At 39.2% G+C, this 10,853-nt stretch overlaps 1 non-coding gene across 1 annotated transcript; it reads right to left on the bottom strand.

Annotated features, from left to right (window-relative positions):
• Positions 1-1,633: 1,633 nt before the first annotated feature.
• On the bottom strand, positions 1,634-1,740 carry LOC118485229. The gene has a single exon (XR_004875534.1). It is a non-coding gene; the product is annotated as a small nucleolar RNA R71 (small nucleolar RNA).
• Between the last annotated feature and the right edge of the window lie 9,113 nt (positions 1,741-10,853).

Below are 10,853 nucleotides of genomic sequence, written 5' to 3'. Positions count from 1 at the left end.
CTTGCCCTTGTTCAGCGTTTAGAGGTCCTGTAAGGGACCTGGGTCAAATTTAGTAGGATCTCCTTCAATGCCCATAGGTATTGGATGGCGGGGATCCAAACTCTTTGACCCCCTCATAAGTTAACTACTATTAATACTATAACCCGGCTATTTAGGACTGTATCCCTGCTGACTCAGAATACTTAGTCGAGGGTAACGTCACCTCCAAAAGAGGGGCCTACCATAATTTGCATTAATAACTTAATTCATTATCTTTCAATAATCCGACCCTTTAGGATTGTATCCTTGCTGACTCAAACGACTGGGTTAAGGGTAACGTCGCCTTCAAAAGAGGGGCCTACTACAATAACTAAGATAATCTCTTAAACAAGGGCAAAAGTGCGAAAATAATCAAAGGTTATACTAATACACGAGTCGGATCCAAATGATTCATCTTGTCTATCTGTTTTTATTTTTATTTTATTTTCAGCATTTAGTTAGTTTTTACTTTCTTAGTTTAAAAATCTTTTCTAACATTTTGATTTGGTTAGACATTGAGGATAAACCGGTACTAAAAGCTCTTGTGTCCTTGGACGACCTCGGTATCTTACCAACACTATACTACGTCCACGATGGGTGCACTTGCCCATATGTGTGTTTAGTGTTAGTAAATATCGTGTTTTACAAATTTAAAACTTGGCTAAAAGTGTAAAAAGGGCTTAAATATACATCTAAATTATATTACACCTAACGCACATCAAGTTTTTGGCGCCGTTGCCGGGGACACAAGGATTTTAAGAAAGTTAGGAATCAACGGCCTAATCATATTTTTATATTTCTTTCTAATTTTTTAGGATTTTCTTAGTTTTTCAGCTTCTGCAGAGCTCAGCATGGGCCGTGCCTGGTCGGACACGGGCCGTGCCCAGCGTTGTTACTGCAGTTTTTAGTTTTCCAAGTTATAGAAGGCTGACCACGGGGCCGTGTCGGTGCAACACGGGGCCATGTCCAACTCTCCAGTAACTGGGATCTGGAAAACAATCACTGTAACTCCGACCACGGGCCGTGTTCACTGAGCATGGGGCCGTGGTGAACCTTCTGACCAGCATTCTTTTTTTTTTTTTTATTGCAGGACTTGGAACCAGACGCCACCCCTACGTAGTGTATGAGCTCCAGTTCTAATAAGGACATAAAAGAACCTCTAGAAGAACCCGAACGCTTTCTCAGAAAAAGACTAAAAGCCAAAAACCAAGTGAAGGTTTCGGGAAATCCACTTCCAATGGCGGATCAACGTACCCTCATGGATTATCTACGACCCACCGTAGGTAACCTTGGCGCCGCTATCAGTGCACCGAATGTTGAAGCCAATAACTTCGAACTTCGGCCGCATTTGATACAAATGCTTCAAAACTCCGCAACCTTCCATGGGCTTGCGGACGAGGATCCCCATCTACATATTACTAATTTCTTAGAAATATGTGATACCTTTCGGATCAATGGAGCATCAAATGACGCCATCCGCCTTCGAATGTTTCCTTTCTCACTAAAAGACCGAGTAAAAGCCTGGCTTAACGCCCTCCCAGCTGGATCGGTAAACACCTGGGATGAACTAGCCCAAAAATTTCTATTTAAGTATTTCCCTCCCGCTAAAACGGCTAAATTAATGACTGAAATTAATACATATTCACAAGAGGACGGGGAATCCTTATATGAAACTTGGGAAAGGTTCAAGGAGCTATTGCGAAAGTGTCCACATCACGGCCTTGCGATATGGCAACAAGTATCCACTTTCTATAATGGGTTGTTGCCACACACAAGGCAGACACTTGACTCTAGCTCCGGGGGACTTTTAGGTAATCGCCGCCCGCATGAAATATATAACCAAATTGAGGAAATTGCTCAAACCAATTTCCAGTGGCACACTCCCCGAGGCAATAAATCTATTGCCCGGGGTGCCCATAAGGTTGATGAAAACACTTCGTTACAAGCCCAAATCGAGGCCCTTTCTTCAAAAATAAAAAAATTGGAAATGACAAAAACGGTCTCGGTTATGGCTTGTGAAGGGTGTGGTGGGCCACATGAAAATTGGAGTTGTATGAAAGAAACGGACGATCAACAAGAGTCGGTAAGCTACATTGACAATAGACCTAGGCCGTTGGGTCCTCCAACGGGCACTTACAACCAAGGATGGCGGAATCATCCTAACCTTGGTTGGAGAGAACCCGACAATAGTAGTAACCAATAAAACCAACGAACAAACTTTCAACAACCAAGAAAAGAGTCACAAAATTTCACTCAACAACAAGGTGGACGAGAAAGGCTTGAAGATACTGTATCTCGCCTCATCTCCGACACTGAAAAGAAAAACTCGGAAAGGTTTCTACAAATTGAATCAAATTTTAGAAATCGACAAGCTAGTATTCAAAACATAGAAAAACAATTAAGTCAACTAGCCCAAAATTTTTCCGAGAGACCACCAGGCGCATTACCAAGCAATACCGAAACAAACCCAAAAGCGCAAGTTCATCTCATCACGTTACGAAACCGCACCATGGGGCCTGCGGAAGCGCCACCGCCGACAGAGGAGACTATACCACCGCCTCTGCAAGAAAAGGACTCCCCTCCATCATCAGAGCCTACCAAAGCTCCTCGAGTTCTGTACCCCGGGAGGTTAATTCGTCAAAAGACCAATGAGCAATTCGCAAAATTCGAAAGTCTACTAAAACAATTGCATGTCAACATTCCTTTTATTGATGTCCTAACTCAAATGCCTAAATATTATAAGTTCATGAGGGACTTCCTCACTCATAAAAGGAAAATTGAAACGTTGCAATTAGTTAACTTAGGCGAAGAATGCTCTGCCCTCGTACTCAACAAACTCCCCCAAAAGAAATTCGATCCCGGAAGCTTCACAATTCCTTGCTCGATCGGGGACTCCCCCGTTCGTAATGCACTAGCCGACCTTGGGGCTAGCATTAACCTCATGCCCTCATCAATGTTCAAAAGACTCGGCCTAGGAACAACGAGTCCTACAAAAATGAGCATACAACTTGCCGAAGGTGTCATCGAAAATGTCCTAGTAAAGGTAAACAAATTTGTCTACCCGGCCGACTTTGTTATACTTGATATGGAAGAAGACACCGAAGTCCCCCTCATACTAGGGAGACCATTTCTAGCAACCGCACAAGCAGTGGTAGACATGAATAACGGAACGCTCACCTTAAGGTACGGAGATGATGAAGTATAGTTTGGGGTTAGGAAGAGAATAGAGGACGATGACCCGGTCAACTACATGAAGGTTATTGATTCGAGTTTGGATGCTGCTCTCCGACGGTGCAACATGGGATGCAAAACATCCCACTCAGAAAATATATAACCTCACTTTGGGTCTAGCCAAGGACCCTTATAAACGTGGCGCACCACGGAGGCATTCCGCGGAACTATCCTTAGCTTAGTTTAATCTTTTAGTTTTAATTTGCAGAAATAAAACACACTCATGGTGGTAAAGGATGATAAGGGAAATGAGAAACATGGCCCCATGCACAAGAACAAGGCCACACGTCGACGATTTCTCCGTTACAGTAGGTTCAACACGGGCCGTGCCCAGCCAACACGGCCTCGTGCTGAACCCCCTGCAAGAAAATGTCAGGTAACTGGACACGGGCCGTGTTCACCAGACACGCCCCCGTGCCCAGGCTTCTGTTTCTTTTTCTTAATTATCGTTACTTGCACCTGAACACGGGGCCGTGCCCGGTCCCCACGGGGCTGTGTCCAGACTGCCAGTAACATAAATTTTTGCTTTTAAACACCATGTTACACATTCAATCAACCTAAAAATTTATTTTTGGGACACATTGAGGACAATGTGTAATTTAAGTGTGGGGGGATGCTAAAACCTTGAAATTTTGCAAGTCCAAATAACAAGCCTTACACAAAACTCTATTGGAACCGCTAATCACCCCAAATTTTTTTCAAAAAAAAAAAATTTTTCATTTTTTTTTACTTGTCTAAAGTTTAAGTTGGGAATTCTAAGATTAATAAGGTTATATTTTTGCAAGTTTACAACCGATAGCTTCGTGATAAAAAGAACTAACATAAGAAAATTATGAAACGGCATGACAAGCTTAGTTAAAATTCGATTATATATACTTGATCACATAGAAAAACCCATTCCCATAAAAAGTGAGTTTTGAGCCTTTATTGAGCATACAAATACACATCTTTAGACTAAATGCTCATTTTTCGTTTCTTGTGTGAATAGCCGCTTGGTTCTTACGACTCTAGAACTTGCCACGACGATTCATTCCCGGTCCTTACCAACTTAAATCCAAGTAAGTAAATGATGGAGGCGTTAGGACTAACCCTTTTTCTTTCAAAACCATTATTTTTATTTTTCCTTTCACCTACCCAAAAACTCCCCCTAGTTAACCCCTTTGAGCCTAAACCTTTCATTTCTTTACCCTAAAACCCTTTTACCCACCAAAACCCTTTTTGTAAATTTTAGTAACAAGCTCGGTTTTCGTGTGACTGAAAAAAAAAATTTGATGAAGTTAGAAATAAACAAACAAAGCTCTTAAAACAAAAGCTTATTTGAAGAAATACTTCATTAAGAATAAAAAGTCACTAAAACAAAATGTTTTACGAAAACCGACGCTTTTTACGCTTTTCACCATTTTCTACTAACCACTAACCCAACTACCCACCTTTAGCCCAAGCCTTTACCCAAAAAGTCCACTTGATATTTACAAAGGTAACAAGTTAAAAAGGAGGAGGATTGATTGCTTGGCAAGCCTATGGTAGGGATAAGTTCCACGCCGCTCTCGAGTGATTCACTAAAAATACACCTTCGGCCGAGTGTGAGTGATTTCTCCCGGGAGGTATGTGAACTTGTATATAAATGGAATTTTAAAAAAGGCATGCTATGCCCAAATAAGTAATTTCTCCTATGAAACGTTCTAAATAAATCATAACGAATAGGATTGTAAATAAATAAAAATAAAACCAAAAAGATCTTGGATTCCCGACACTCTATGACAAGCCAAAACCTTCTCTTCTACCCATTCCATTTGGGAGTGTAAGCCACGTATTAAAGAGTTTTGCTTGAGGACAAGCAAAAATTCAAGTGTGGGGGTATTTGATGTGTGTAAAATGCAACATATAAATTACATCAAATGAGACATAAAACTAACCCTTTTTAAGTACTAATGTTGGAAAAAGAGTGTTTTTGTCTTCCTTTTGTATTTTCAGGATTAAATGAGCTCAAATTCACAAAAGAAGCAAAAAGACAGCTAAATCTAACACAAATACAAGAAAAGGAACATAAGTGGATTGCCCGACCCCTCAACAGCATCCTCCCAAGCAAAATAGAGAAGGCAGAAGACTGAACACGCCCCGTGCTCAGCCAGCACGGGGCCGTGCCCAAGAAGCAGCAGAAAAGACAAACCTATAGAAGCTTCTATTGCCCACCACGGGGCCGTGCCCAGTGAACACGGGGGCGTGGCGAAAGTACAGCAGGCGCATTAATTGTAATTGCGAATTACAATTAATGAAGAGAGAGAGTGTCAGACAGGCACGGGGTCGTGTCCAGCGGACACGGGGCCGTGCCCAGCCTTCTGTTCAGCCTATAAATAGGAGTGCTTGGTTTCATTGCAACTCATCCCTTGGCACACCACCTCTCTCACACTTCATCCACCACCCACCACCATCACAACACCATCATCCACCACCATCATCCATTGTCCATCATAGAGTGTGTGAGTTGTCTCGGGATCCAAGATTGATCGTAAGAGTTCTTGACAATCAAGGCCATGTTTGCCTAACTCTCTTACATCACTTGGTGAAGACAAGTGTTTAGTATAATACTTTTTATTTTCAATCTTTTGCACTTTTTATTTGGTTTTGTATTAATGACTTTAATAACTAGTTGCTTATGTTGAAGGTGATCTTTCCTTATCGTTTGTCCGTGGTGTCTTGGCATTATTTTACTGTCTATATAAAATAAAAGATTTTCACCATTCATATCTCCACGGTCTATATGGAGGTATGTTGGCTACCTGGTCGGGGTTAAGGGAACGGTTTGGTAAGGGTCTTGCCCTTGTTCAGCGTTTAGAGGTCCTGCAAGGGACCTGGGTCAAATTTAGTAGGATCTCCTTCAATGCCCATAGGTATTGGATGCCGGGGATCCAAACTCTTTGACCCCCTCATAAGTTAACTACTATTAATACTATAACCCGGCTATTTAGGACTGTATCCCTGCTGACTCAGACTACTTAGTCGAGGGTAACGTCACCTCCAAAAGAGGGGCCTACCATAATTTGCATTAATAACTTAATTCATTATCTTTCAATAATACGACCCTTTAGGATTGTATCCTTGCTGACTCAAACTACTGGGTTGAGGGTAACGTCGCCTTCAAAAGAGGGGCCTACAACAATAACTAAGATAATCTCTTAAACAAGTGCAAAAGTGCGAAAATAATCACTAATACACGAGTCGGATCCAAGTGATTCATCTTGTCTATCTGTTTTTATTTTTATTTTATTTTCAGCATTTAGTTAGTTTTTACTTTCTTAGTTTAAAAATCTTTTCTAACATTTTGATTTGGTTAGACGTTGAGGATAAACTGGTACTAAAAGCTCTTGTGTCCTTGGACGACCTCGGTATCTTACCAACACTATACTACGTCCACGATGGGTGCACTTGCCCATATGTGTGTTTAGTGTTAGTAAATATCGTGTTTTATAAATTTAAAACTTGGCTAAAAGTGTAAAAAGGGCTTAAATATACATCTAAATTATATTACACCAAACGCACATCAGAATTACATGAAACGAAGTTAGAAATAGCTGATTCTTCACTAAAACTGCTGATTGTATTGATTAACACACGATTACACGCAGTTCTTCACACCGGCAGCACTTCGACGTGGAATACAAGAGAATCTATATAGTTTCGCTCATGAGTACACCTATATATAGTGCAGATGGTTTCGCTCATAGATACATGTCCATATGAGCGAAACCTCATATGTTCATAAAAGCGAAACTATCATGACCATAAAAGCAAAACCTCTCCTAAATGTCCCTATGAGCGAAACCTGCTCACTAAACACATACAATCTCCTATTTTCTCGTAAAACGCGCCCTAATCTATACAATACAATGTAAGACTCGATCCAAGACAAAGTCGACAGATGTAGTGCACCAACAGACCCGTTCCTTTCCAAGCTTCCACCTAGCTTGTCAAGTGTCAAACTATCATTTAACATTCGCAAGATGGTTAGGTTAGTCATCCTTTATCACGACTATCCCACCTTACAGAATTTATATCAAAATTACCATTTGATCCTATTGTAGGTCAGTTTAAAAGTCAAACTACCTATTAACATATGTAAATGCACTAATAAGTTCAACAACTCATTTAAGCCTTCTATCAAATACTCGGTAGGCAATATTTTTATGCCACCATTTTAACTAAGTTACTCAACCAAGTTCATCCCATTTCCTTCATTTTAACAAGTTCATGCAACTATTAACATCAAGTTAAATTAGCTTTCAATTACCAATACTAGTTCATCCATCTATTATGCTAGAACTAAGGGTTTTCATCTCTATGTAAAAACCCATTTTATCATATTATTTGACATTCATCCGAACACCTAATATAATCAAATTTCTCATACAAACTAGTAAACATGATGATTTCAAGCATCTTTTACATCAATAACACATAATTTCGTCATATCATACAAAACCAATTTCATGTCATGTATGAACACTTAGTAAATTCTCTAAATTGTTCACGTATTTCACTAATACAAACAAGCATGGTGGTTATGAACCTTACAACACTATTAATTTCATCATATCATCTAAATCTATTTCAAATCATAAATGAACACATGCTTAAACCTTTAAATTGTTTGAGTATATCACATATACTAGCATGTGTGATGATCATAAACATAATTTCATCATCAATGTCATCAAACTATCAATTTCATAGAAACCTAAGGTTACCACCTTCACACAAAATTCATCATTTCAAGTTTTGTAACATACCTTAGGCTTGTCAAGCCTAGATAATCTCGAACTTAAGGTCATGCATCAATTTCACCATGAATCTTCCTTCAATTTGGACATTTTCTCAAGATTTTGGAAGAGTCTTCTTCCCCTCTCTACACACACACACACACACACACACACACACTCTCTCTTGTGTGTGTGTTTTGTGTTATTATCTTTAAGTATCCGTTCCTTTGCTCATAACCCATTTTAGCCCCTATGGTTTGGTTTTATTGTGATTAGGATTCCATTTCCTCTTTTATTCACATATCACATGTATTTAACTAGGTTAAATATTACTAGTTAAATTACTAGTTTTCGGGGAGGTTTACAACCCGACTTAATTCAAGCCCCTATGACCTGAGCCTTTAATAGACTTTTACCTACTAAAAAGTATTTGTTCACTTTTTACTTAACATTAGATTTATTTAACTAAATCCCAATGTTTATCGGATATAGATATTTTACCACAACAATATTTTACCCACTCTTCAATATTAACATGGTTTAATTCCCAAACCCATTTTTTGGGTGTTACATATGTGGACCAATTTCACCTATGTCATCAGCAGGAAATAACTACTTCTTCTTACTAGTAGATGATTGTTCAAGATACATGTGGATAGATATATATTCTAGACAAAGGATCAAGTCATTAGCATTTTCAAGAGAATTATGGAGGAAATAAAAAAGAAAATCGGAAATAAACTCAAACGTTTAAGAACTGATCAAGGAGGTGAGTTTACTTCAAATGCACTCACTTTATATTGTCAAGAGCAGGGTATCTTAAGACAATTAACAACACCATACACACCTCAACAAAATGGTATGGTAGAAAGAAGGAATAGCTCAGTACTAGAAATGCCAAGAAGTATGATGAAAGCCATATTACTAACACTCTGTCAAGCACTATGTTTACAAGGACTATTAAGCGAACTAACGAGTGAAAAACCAAGTAGAGTGATACTTCACGTGGACAATAATCTACAATATTATTAATGAAGAATCCTTTATTTCATGGAAGATCTAAGCACATTAATACGTGATATCACTTCATCAGAGAATGCATAGAGAACGAGCAAATACAAGTTGAGCATGTAAGTGGAGAACTAGAAAGGGTCGACATATTAACAAAGGATCTTCCTATAACACCCCGTGTTACGAAAGTCAAAGTCAAAGTCAAAGTCAAAGTAAAGATTGAAGTTAAAGGAAGAAAAGATTGCTAATTGCGATCTGTCACTCCTTGCTTAGTTACTGATTTGACTTCTTTGACTTGTAATCAAATCTTTTATTTTAATCGCTTTAGTTGTATTATGTGGAGTATCTATTAATAATCGAGATTTAATCGATGTTTATCGCATGTTTTATCGCTTATTCGCTTTATCACTAATCGCATCGCATCGCAATCGCATTCGCGCCATGATTGGTAGGTTCTAAATATTTTTTTACGTGTGTGTGCTACTTATGTGTTACTTGTGCATGTTTACCTTATGTTTGTGGTGATTAATCGAAACGCAATCGCAACTCTATCGCAATCGAATCGCAAACACTAAACGCAAGTTAATTATAATGATTGTATGTTAGATATAGTATTTGTGTGGTTTATTATTGTATCTGATCAAGATTGTACTTGGTTCCAAGACTTAACATTTTCAAACTTTCAAGGCTCTGAACGTCGAACGGAATGCCATCCGATCGAACGACCATCCAATTATCTAACATTTGGAACTTCGACACTAAACCATTTTCATAACTTTCAAAGAACATCAGTTCTAACGGATTGCTATCCGATCGGATTGCTATCCGATCGAGCGACAATCCTGCTGTGAACTTGTTCTCACTAAGTGTCTTGCCAATCGGATCGCTATTCGATCGAACGACCGTTCGATCGACGACCTGAAGGGTAGAGATACTTCTTGGTTTTCAAAATGCTAGAACGAAAACTTCAAAGCCATCATACATAAACACATCCATCCCAAATGAATGTCAATCCAATCGAATGGCCATCCGATCGGGTGACCATCCGAACGGATTGACATCCGATCGAATGGTCAACCGATCGGATAGCCATCCGATCGGATTACCATCCGACACTTAGCCACTTTTCACCATTTTACGCGTCGTTCTTCGCTTATGCTATCGTTAACTGTTCAGGCTAATCCCTCAGCGCTCCCTTCAATCCAAGAGAGTGTTTACTTGTTAAACGCTATCTGTGAGTATACTCGAACCCTTTTTGCTTTCCGCACTTTTGGGTGTTACATACGTTACTTATTCTAAATCACAATCGACACACAACACATACACTATTTATACGCTAACCGTTATTGCATGCTACGTGTTATTCAATGAATGCTTGTATGTTATGTTAACACAGTGATTGTTGCCTGACACCTTAGCAACGATAGTACTATAGTTTGGATTCAGCACCTGTCGTGGACAGGGGTTGTTAAGGGCTTTACTTCACGTGTCCTAGTGGGGATATGTGTTGCGCATTCTACAACTCGCAGTCACGTCTGTGCATATTTCTCTGTCGATAACCTACTTGCCTTCACTTTGTACATGTTACATGCTGGTTATGCATAAACAATTACGAACTCTACTATACTATTAAACTTGTATGCTCAACTTTACACTATGTGTATTGACTTTATTTTAACGTATGTGACAGGTGCTTAAAATGCTAGGAATGTTGTGCTTTGGTGAATCAAGCTAGGGGTCTAGTTATGTCACGCTTAAATCTGAGTCGTCGGAACAGTGTTTGTTTTTGAGACAATTATTTGTAATAACTGTTTTATTAGGATATGTTGTGGTATG

The sequence above is a fragment of the Helianthus annuus genome, chromosome 12 (assembly GCF_002127325.2).
Source record: "Helianthus annuus cultivar XRQ/B chromosome 12, HanXRQr2.0-SUNRISE, whole genome shotgun sequence".
NCBI classification, from domain to species: Eukaryota; Viridiplantae; Streptophyta; class Magnoliopsida; order Asterales; family Asteraceae; genus Helianthus; species Helianthus annuus.
The sequence above is the reverse complement of the archived record's forward strand: the minus strand, read 5'-3'. Positions and strand labels throughout refer to the sequence as shown.